This window comes from Pteropus vampyrus, unplaced genomic scaffold, assembly GCF_000151845.1.
Source record: "Pteropus vampyrus isolate Shadow unplaced genomic scaffold, Pvam_2.0 Scaffold773, whole genome shotgun sequence".
Classification (NCBI taxonomy): domain Eukaryota; kingdom Metazoa; phylum Chordata; class Mammalia; order Chiroptera; family Pteropodidae; genus Pteropus; species Pteropus vampyrus.
The window spans coordinates 36,035-47,003 of NW_011889554.1; the positions used below are offsets into that span (position 1 = coordinate 36,035).

Genomic DNA, 10,969 nt, shown 5'->3' on the forward strand with positions numbered 1-10,969 from the left:
CATAGGAGAGGCCATGCTGTAAACAGAGCCTGGCTGTTACCAGTAGCAGTCCTAGGGCAGCTCAGCAAAAGGCTCAGGGCACCCTGAGGCTGCCGCTGCCTGTGGGCTAGTCATAAGGCTCAGCTGCTGAAAGAGTCATGGGCAGTATGAGAGTTGGTTGAAGCATAGTCTCAGGGAGTCACCAAGGTAAGGAAAGTGGTGTTCACCAGGTCAATGCACATTACAATTTGGCTTTGTTGGGGGAGGGCTCAATGCAGAAAAGATGGCACCTGCCACTGGCCGCAGGGGAGGAAGGCTCAACATAGGGACAATGGCAGCTGTTCTTCCCGCCCTTGCTCTGAAACCAGAAAACTCAGTCTCTCTCTCTGTATGTCTCTGATACTTCCCTAGCTAAGGTCCCTCCATTAGAGCCCAGGGTGAGTGACTGGGAGTGAAAGGGTCTCTGTGCAGCCCTTTACAAGGATGCCTGGGTTTCCAACAGTCTTCCATCTCATCCAGTTGGATGGAACTGCAGCTGATTTTCACTGCTAGATGTTATGAGGGCTCCTCTTTCCGGCACAAGTGCTCCCAGCTGGGGAGACTTGCCTGGGGCTAGGACCCCACAGGCCTCAGCGGGGACCTCTCCAGCTGAGATATATCCCTCCTGATTGTCAATTGTCACATGTAGGTGTGAGACCAGCCTGTTTTACATCTCTGCCCCTCCTACCAGTCTCGATGTGGCTTCTTCTTTACATGCTTAGTTATAAGACTTTGTTCAACTACTCTTCAGATGGTTTTCCAGGTCTATAATTTAGTTGTAATTTTAATGTGGTCATGGGAGGAAGAAAGCACTGCATTCACCTACTCTGTCATCTTAATTGCAATGTTTCTTAAAGTCAGTAGTGTATCCACTTAAGTTTATTTTACAGTTATTGTTATTTTAATTTTTCACTTGCTTTTTTGTATGAATTGCAAGTAAGCAATAAGGAATAAAATCAAAGCAAATGTTAAGATATAAGGTGAAGCAGTCTCTATACTTTTTTTCTAAATTGGTTGTCTCCCCCCAAGGATAAGCTAAAAATATGCCCACAGCAAGATTCCTGCACTGTGTGTACTTCTGGAGAGGTGCTATAGCAATAAAAAACTACCCATTCCCCACATCTGCTCCATCATCTCAATTAAATCATTCTTTCCCACCGCTTCCTGAATCCACCACATACATCTAACTCTCATTGCTTTGAGGTAAGAATATATGTGCAGGTCAACTAGTGTTTGTTCCATTTTCTCCTTTAGAAAGCTGGTTTTTCCATCTAATGAAGGCTACCCTTGGTTTTAGGTTCATTAATTTGCTGTGCAATAGGCACTCCTTTTCCCCAAGTTTCTAGTATTGATACAGATGTTTTTGTTTTTGTTGTTGTTGTTGTTGTTTTGTTTTTTTGTTTTTGGTTTTTTTTTTTTGGAAATATTTGTTTAGTCATTTCAGGGTAGTTAAATGCCCAGATTCAAACCACTACCTCTGCTTAGAAATCTGACTACTATTAGTGAACAGATAATTTAACTCTCTATCTAGTACTATTGCTTAGAGATTGGTGTTATAATTCTTGAACTGTCATACCAAACAATGTTACTGCCAACTCACCCTTCATTACAAGAGTAATTAATAATTGATCCAAGCCGGTTATCTCCCTTTGTGTCCATTTTGCCATTTATGGGGTCTGGAAGAGAGCCACATGATTTACCTATGAGAAAGAAGCAGAATTTGGAAACTGAGTGTAGAATACTTGGAACTTCTCTTAGACATAAGGTCCCAACCCGGCTATCACTTACTGAAGAGTATTTGTAGTTCCATAGATTTTGTCACCTTGAGGAATCTCACGAGATGCCTCAAAAATCAACCACGTACTAAGGACCACTTTTAAAAAGACCTCCCCTCCAGTTCTGTCTCACCTCCATATTGTGCCTCCCAGAAAAAATGTAAACTTTACTTGTTACCAAAATGTTTACTCTGTGAGTCGATCAGTATAAAGTAAAGATCTAAAACACTGGACTTTTTTTCCGCTTGCACTTTTCTTTTCTTTCCTGAGTCATTCATTAGTTAGTTTCAGTTATGAAAATGAGAGACCCTTAGTGAATGGAGACCCTTAATCATGCCTTGTAATGTTCACTTGTCAGGAAATAAACTTGTAATGAAAGTGCCAGGAACTCAAAGTAGTAGGAAGATATGACCTACAAGAATAACTCTCACATCTACCGTACCTTAGGCAAACTTACCAAATCATATGTGTCTCAATTCCAAATGTGAACAATTGTGTCAGATCTTATGAATGTTTAACTGATTCGGAGGAATTCTCAGTCCAGAGTTACTTACGTGAACAATTTTTAGGGCTTGACCAGACTAAATTTTTTTGGCAGGTGATAGAGAACACTCTCTTGTAGTAACCAGGGCGGCATTCATACTTTAAACTTGTTCCAACTGGAAACTCATTCTCATCAGTCAGTCTTATAGGTCTGGCAAATTGAAAGTGCTCCGGGGCTTTGCATTGACCTGGAGACCAAGACCACAGCAACATCAAAGTCAGTGGAGGAACTTCTTCCTACCTCCTCTTTCCCTCCAACATGATTTATAGATATGATTATAGAAAAAAAAAAAAGAACACTCTAATAATGGTAAAAGGTTTGCTTCTCATAACAACAATGTTAGAAATGAGCTTTTAAAATCACCAAGTACTGATTTAAGAAGTCCCAACTATTTTAAAGGGAATTAAGATATATCTCTATCTCTATTCTTTCACCGAAGGAAAACCTAATCATAGCTTCAAATTTTAGACAGTCACAAAGTGTTGTGCCCTGATTTTATCTATCCCATCCTCATTTATCATTTCCTTGTGTAATAAGATGTCCTCATGCATTTTACTGTCCATTTTCACTCTAGGGGACCACCCAGACCTAGCGGGACTATAAGCTTCTTCTCTGGCCTTCAGTAACAGTCACCACTGTTGGAAGTCTGTTGTCAAGTTAATTATTTCAGCACAAGGAAATTTAGCACAGTTTTTGTAGACAATGCTCAAGAACTTAAGCTATATTTGAAAAAGAACACTTTCATTATGGTAAAAAGATTGCTTCCCTTAGCAGCAACCTTATAAATGAGGTTTTAAATCAGCATACACCATTTAAAAAGTCCCTTCTATTTTCAAGGCCATTGAGATATAGCTATATTTATATCTATATCTATATCTATCTGTATCTTTCTATATCTCCCTATATCTATTTGTATCTTTATATCTATATATCTATATCTATATATTTATACCTATATCTAATCCATTATTTTTTATTTATTTTTAAAATTAAGTTTATTAGGGTAACATTGGTTAATGCAATTATATAATTTTCAGGTATATGTTATAATTTGACATTTGTATATTTTATTGTGTGGTTACCATCCAAGTCTATCTATTATTTTTTATTACACACATATATTTAACAATACAGCTTTACATAGAATGCTAAGAGCACTTTCTTCATATTTTACAGAAGAACTTGAAACATGAACTTTCTATTAATAGTCAAATCATAACACAGCCAAACCTAACTCATAAATAGATGCATTACAATTTATTTAGAGTTTAAAGGCTTAATGACAAAAATGAGGGAAAGGAAAAGCATAGATTTGTTTTACATAACTGGATGAAAATTAGACTCAAGAAATAGTCAATAAAATTTAATATGGCCTCATGCACCCTGAAGGAGGTGGTGCTTGATGCAGAGGGATGATCACTATGCCCAAATAATATCCTATATGGAACTTCTGCGGTTGCAGAGTCATGGGCTCCTCAGTCTCCTTTCTCTCAGACATGGTGTTGCCAATCTCCTTTACTCGATAGCCAGGTTTTTTCATAGCCATAAAAACAATTGCAAAATTAAAGTGTGTGCTTTCCTTTCTAGCTTCTGTGTAGACCTCTTTCACTAAACTAGCCAGTTATTTTAAGGTTGTATCCATCCAGGTGTAGATCTGCAATTTGCTGGACTGCATGTTCCTGTGGGAGAATTCATCCATTCTGCAGTGGTGGTGGCCCATTGTCGTTGTTGAAAGCACACTGCAGCAGTGAGAAAATCTTCCGGTCAATTGGCTTCTCCATCTCTTTCATTTCCTCCTGAATTACGTGAGATTCCACTGCTATCTTCCTCCAATGGCCCTGGAGGCGCTCACTCTGACCTTCAAACCCCAAAGAGAACATGAGAATGAAGTCTAATCTATCTATTCTTTCACTGAATTGAAAACTAATTCATAGCTTCAAATTTTAGCCAGTCAGGAAGTGTTGTGCCCTGACTTTATCTATCCCATCCTCATTTATCATTTTCCTGTGTATTAAGATGCCTTCGTGCATTTCACCGTCCATCTTCACTCTAGTGAACCATCCAGACATAGCAGGACTATAATAAACCTCTTCTCTGGCCTTCAGGAGCAATCAAAATGTTAAAAGATATTGCCAATATACAGATGTCAGTTGTTTCAGCACAAAGGAAATTCAGCACATGCTTTGTAAGCAAAGCTCAACAACTAAAGCTACACTTTGCTTTATGAGAGTATATATTTTAAAATACAAATCTTGAAATAAATATTAGACTCAATTAGTTCCCCTTAAAGCCTAAAGGTTTAAGTTAAAGTAATAAAAATATAATTTAGAGTTAAATAATATATAATCAAGAAGAAATATCTGTTGGAAAAGTATTATCACTTTACATTAGTTTTGGGAATTGCTTCTGTTTTGGTTAATCACCTATTCTTCCCCACATTCCCTGCTAACTAACTCAAATCATGGAGGGTAGATTGAGCCTGATCCATCAATTGTCCAATTTTATGAAGCTTTAAAGAATCAACCTTTGCATTTATTGATTTACTGTTAACTTTTCTTCATTTAATCTTTACTGAAATTTCCTTGAGTTTATTTGCTGCACTTTAAAAAAAAATAAATTTCTTAAAATAATAACAAGTTTTTTTTCAACTTTTCACATTTTCTAAAATAAATATTCAGATTATTATTTTTATTCTAAGCATAAATTTAGCTGCATTCCAAAAGTTTTAAAGTACCATATTTTTGTTTTTTTAGCTCCAAATATTTGATAATGGCTACTGTAATTTCCTCATCGACCCATGGCTTATTTAGAAATATTTTGCATAATTTACAAACATTTGAGGAATTTTTTAAACCTGTGTATTTATTATCAATCTTTGAAATTGATGTTTATTGTCTGGCTCAGTATATGATTAGCTGAGATAATTCTGTAATGCATATTTGTAAAAAAAGGTGTGTCTGTGGTGAGTGTAGTGTTGTGGGCATGCCGGTGAGGCCCAGTCAACAATTAATCATATTTGTTCAAATCTTTTAGATACTTACTGGTTGGGGGACGAGGGGGTGGTCTGCTTATTGTACCAGATATTAAAAGAGTTGCGTTAAAATATTTCATCTTCTTGTACATTTGTCTTATTTCTTTTTCTAATTCTGTCCATTTTAATTTTATTTTTATTATGTTTTGCAGTAGATTATGTCTATGTCTAGTAATAAGTTTTGTTTCAAATTCTACTTTGTCTACTTTATTTTAAGATAAATACAAAACAAAAAATAAGATCATAGATTAATCCTCAATATATCAATAAATATTTTAAATATAAACATAGAATAATAATTTAAGGACAAAGATTGCCATATTTACCGAATCAGCTTTCTTTGTTTTCTTTTGCATGGTATATTTTCTTCCTTTTATATTCATTCATTTTGTCATGTTGTCATTTTGTCATGTATGAACATGTATACTATTTCTGTTGTATGTACTGTATAGTTTTTATTTTTAATTCATTATGATAGAGGCTCCAAAACTTAGTTCATAGAGCTGCGAGGGTTTCAATAATATTTTTGTGTCATTCTTAGCCAAAAGAGAAACACTTAACAGTTCCATTTATTAGGTCCAAATAACTTAATAAGTCTGGTGTTCACCATAATTTTTAATAATGGGATATTGAACACTTAAATTCTCAAACTTTGGAATCAGATTATAAACTGCCATCTCATTTCCCATTTCACATAATTTTCATTTCATACATTTTCTTTTTTTATGTCTGATCTTTTTTATTTGTACTTTTATAAAATCTCATTTTTGTCTTAACTCAGGCTTAAAGGTAGAAGCTCTCAGAGAGGAAAGTCTCAGTCTCTTGGCCATCTGTTTCTGGCAGTTTTCTTTGGCCTCCTTCATTCTCTTGGCCAAAAGTTTAGCATATAGTGCAGCCTCTTCCTTTATTTTCTTAGTATGCTGTTTCTTCAGAGCAACACGCCAACATTTGTGTTGCAGGAAGCATGGAGTAACAAGATGCTGAATCTTGGGTGCTTTAGTCCTAGGTTTTTTCCTGCCTTCTTTGTTTAAGGGCTTTCTCGCAAAGTATTGGCAGACATCACCTTCCTCAGAAAGACTGAAAAGTTTGCGGATTCTGCTCACTCTTTTGGGCCCTAGGTGACTAGGCACAATAGTATCAGTGAGACTAAGAATATCTTTCTCTCCTTTTAACAATGACCAAGTTGAGAATGCTCAGCTCGGCATCCACAATGCAACCTCGAAGAGATTTGTGCTTTCTTTCTGCAGTCCTCCTTGGTCTATAACAGGATTGCCCCTTACTTAGTAGCAGGCAAACACAGCTGTGGGTCAAGATACCTTGCTTCATTGGGAAACCTTGTTTGTCATTCCTACTGATTAGAACCACATAACCCATCCATTCTTCACCCAGAGCTTCCGCAGCAACTTCTGTGGCCATACGCTTCTCATAAAAGGTTCAAAGTTTATGTTCATCACCCACTCCAATGAGCTTCTGGCAGCCAGTGATTGGGAAAGAGACATTCAGCTTCATCAAGAAGCAGCCTACCGCCTCTGAGGAGCCACGAAAAAGAGTGGTACATTTCCTTTATCACAACCGAAGATCCAGCTTTGCAAAGATTTGATGTCATCAAGAGGAACCTACTGCAATCTAATGTAACCAGGAGCCACTATGAGCTAGTAATGTGCACAGTATCTGAGAAATATGGAGTGTTGCTAGGTTTCCATTGAAAATTTAAAATATCCCACAGGCCCGCTGTGAGTTCATGGAGGCCCCTAGGGCACTTCAGCCCACAGTTTAGGAATTGTGGCAATATGACTATCTATGTCTTTAAAGTGGAATTGTCTGTTTATATTTAACATAATTGGTGATATATTTGGAATTAGATCTACTATCTTACTATTTGTTTTTTATTTGACCTATTTTTTATTATCTTCTATTTCACTCTCCTTGTGATAATCAATTATAATTATTGTATTGTTGTTTTTATTAGATTATTTTATTGCTCCCTTAAAGAAAACATACAATATTAACGTATTAACATGTTATTAACAATTATTTTCCCAACAGTGCAAGAACGATTGAAAATGCTAACTTCATTTACTTTTTTCTTGTTTTTTTGTTCTATCCTCATCATGTATTTCAATTCTACATATATTTTAAACTTCCACTAGTCATATTCAATATATACATTGCAGGTTGTTTGTTGGGTTGTAACCATTTGCTACAAAACTGGACCCTAATAGTAATAGATTTTCTCGGCAGGCTCAGCTAAAATTTTGAAAATATATGTAGAAATGTATGGTAGGCTAAATAAGGAGCTTTCAAAGACATCATGCCCTAATCCTTGGAGCCTGTGAACATCACCTAATATTGTAACTGGCTTTGCAAATGTGATTAAGAATTTTGATATGGGAAGATTATCCTGGATTATCTGTGCACGTCCTAAATATAATCACAAAGGTCTTTATAAGAGGGAGACAAAGTATCAAAGGAGAGAGAAGGAGATTTGAAGATGCTGCCTTGCTAGTTCTGAAGTTAGAGGAAGGGACCATGAGCCCAAAGGATGTAGGCAGACTCTGGAAGAGAGAAAGAACCTATTTTGTCCTGGAACCTCCAGAAGGAACACAGCTCTGTGGACCCATTTTAGATTTGACCTCCAGAACCGTAGGAGAATAAGTTTCTGTTATTTTAAGCCATTAAGTTTGTGGTAGTTTGTTGCAACAGCAACAAGAAACTAATACAAAAGATAATGGCATATAGTCTTAAAAACTTTGAATTCATAGAGACCTGGATCTGAACTCAAAGTCTTCTATTTACTAGCATTGAGGTCTTAGACCTGCTGCTTAATTTCACTGAGCCTCAGTTTCATCTTCATAGAGGTAATGATAATATTTACCTGGCAAGTTTGCTGGTAGGGTCAAAATGCAAAGCACTTAGTAGCACCTAATACATATATACATGACAAATTGTAGTATAGTTATCATTCATAGAAAAGGAAAATACTAAGAGATAGATTTGAATATTCTGCAAAAATGGGTATGCTCTCTTTGCTTCCAAGAGTTTATTTTCTGCTTATGTGTACAGAGCTGGTTTGAAATGAACTGTTTTGTTGAAAAAGCATTGGAGGACTTTGGTGACCAGTTATCTCAGAAGCCTTCCTGACTGAGTGTGTCCCAGATTCAGCCTGAGATTAAATTTCTAAAACTCATGAGCTCTATCATCATTTCTGTTGGACTACTGACAGATGTGAGAAGTCCTGAAAAAAAGTAGCTCCAACTAGTTCTTAGGTCTGGATTGTTGCCAAGTTGTTTTTTTCTCATGCTTAGTTGCTTTCGTCAGAATTAGGGGACATACTCTGCATACCCTACTTACGCAAAGGTTGATGGTCCGAGAAAGCTAACATTTCTTACTTATTTTTCTCTAATCTTAGACATCCTTATATTGATCACTACACATTACCTTTATTGAACCAGCAGTTGTGAAGCAAGGGTGCCCCGATGTATTTTTCTTGCCTCATCTTGTACCACTCTGTCCTCTAACTGAGCTGTAGCCTTGTCCCTGTCTTTAAGACATATGTTCTTTCTCCTATCTATGATATTCCTTCTGTGTGATATGCTTTTATCTTCACTCTAACTTCTACTCTTCTTCCATGTCTCCGCTAAAATGCTGCTTCCTTATTAAAGCCTGCCTTGACCATCTCAGGGAATTCAAATCTAAACTCTTCTTTACCCCACCCCATAATAATTTTTTATCAGACTCTCTCCTTTTCCTTTTATACTACTTATTACAAGTTGTGCTTTTTAGAGTTGTGTGCTTTAAAAATATCTATTTCTCTCAATAAATATTAGACATGTAGATTAGACATGCTTAATATGAAGGCCAGAGACTCCGTGCTTTTTGTTCCTCTAAATTTATTGCAATGTACAAGTGAATGATGAATTGCTTACATAACTTAAAAAACCGTCAAGAGTCCAGGCTATATCCTCCCGCCCTGCAAACTCTGATTCAATGGTTCAGGGTTATAGCCCAGGAACTTGTATTTTTAAAAAGTTAACACAGGTGATTCTGATAGATAACAGCACTTTGAGAAACATTGCAGTAAACAGTAAAATCTACCAAGTAAATGATAATTCCTGTGATTTCAAATCTTAAGCCTTCACCTTTTCTCCAACTGATATGTAGAATGAATATAATTTTGAAGTTTCTCTCATCCATTGATGCTGAACAAGGGAAGAGACTCCAAGTGGAGCTCTTGGTGCCAAAAGTTTTTCTAGGAGAGGTTGACTGTCACAGCAAAGCTCATGGGGAGAGGCTAGAAAGAGATCTAAAGCAACAAAGCAGTGGGATGAACTCTTCTTGGAATGGCAAACCTTTTCTTTAGTTATCCAAAATTCTTACCTGAGTTCTAAGAACAGTATTTGCAATAATAAAAGTGCAAATTTGGATTATAGCCCAGAGAAGGCTTGATCTAGTTTCCTTTTCCTCCTTTGTTACCGATCTCTCAAACAGCGAGTTCCAATGATAAATATACTAATATAAACTCTATAAACTCAAGATCCATCATAGTATTAAAAACATCTTTTGTATAGCTTTATTAAGATGTATTATATACAATAATTGAAAAGTACTTAAAGTGTACGATTTGATGACTTTTGACAAATGCACCATGAACTCATCACCACAATCAAGACATTTCCATCACATCCCCTTCGGTTTCCTCAGATCTCTGTAATCCAGCTATCTCCTCACCCCCTTCTCTAGGCAAACTCACTCCTGCTTCCTCTTACTATAGACTGATTTGACTTTTTAGAATTTTATATAAACTGAATCACTCAATTTGTCCTTTTTTTTGGTCTAGCTTTCACACAGCATAAATATGTTGAGATTCATCCAAGCTATTGCATATATATAAACGTTATTTTGTTGTTGAGTAATATTCAGTTGTACAAATATACCTTAACTGACTTTATCCATTCAAGCTGTTGAAAAATATTTGAATTTTTTCCAGTTGTTGGCTATTACAAATAAAGCCACTAGGAAAATTCATTTACAAGTTTGTATGAACATGTTTTCATTTTTCTCGAGCAAATACTTCACAACAAAATGCTTAGTTATGTGATAAATGTGTTTTTAATGTTTTAAGAAATGACCAAACTGTTTTCCAAAGAGGTCGTATCATTTTACCAATGAGCAGTATATGATATTCATCCTATTCATCCCAGTTAATTCATCCTATTGCAACACTTGGTATGGTCGGTTTTAAAAATTTTAACCATTCTAGTGGGTATATATTGCCATTGTAGTTTTTGTCTTGGACCACACATTCTGCTTTCAAATACTCCTGATTCAAACCTTCCATTCAAGGCAGGTTGATTTATTCTATGCTACAAGCACAATTTATACATTATTACTTCCATGGCTGTTCAAACGTGAGCTGTCAGCCTGGAGTACATGCCGCTCCCCACTTTGTATATTCTACTCTTAATGAAGGGAGCTGCAAATGTTTTGCATAAGCAATCCTATCAGTCAAAGAAGAAAAAGAAGCATGCACTCTCAAAATTTTTATAGTTTCACATTTAAATATTTAAATATATTTACATATTTTATAAAACAAACTGTATA

At 36.0% G+C, this 10,969-nt stretch overlaps 2 pseudogenes; both read right to left on the minus strand.

The window, feature by feature from the left end:
- Window positions 1–3,700: 3,700 nt before the first annotated feature.
- LOC105309562 lies at window positions 3,701–4,217 on the minus strand (annotated as a pseudogene).
- Window positions 4,218–6,129: 1,912 nt separating this feature from the next.
- Window positions 6,130–6,877, minus strand: LOC105309565 (annotated as a pseudogene).
- Window positions 6,878–10,969: the final 4,092 nt, after the last annotated feature.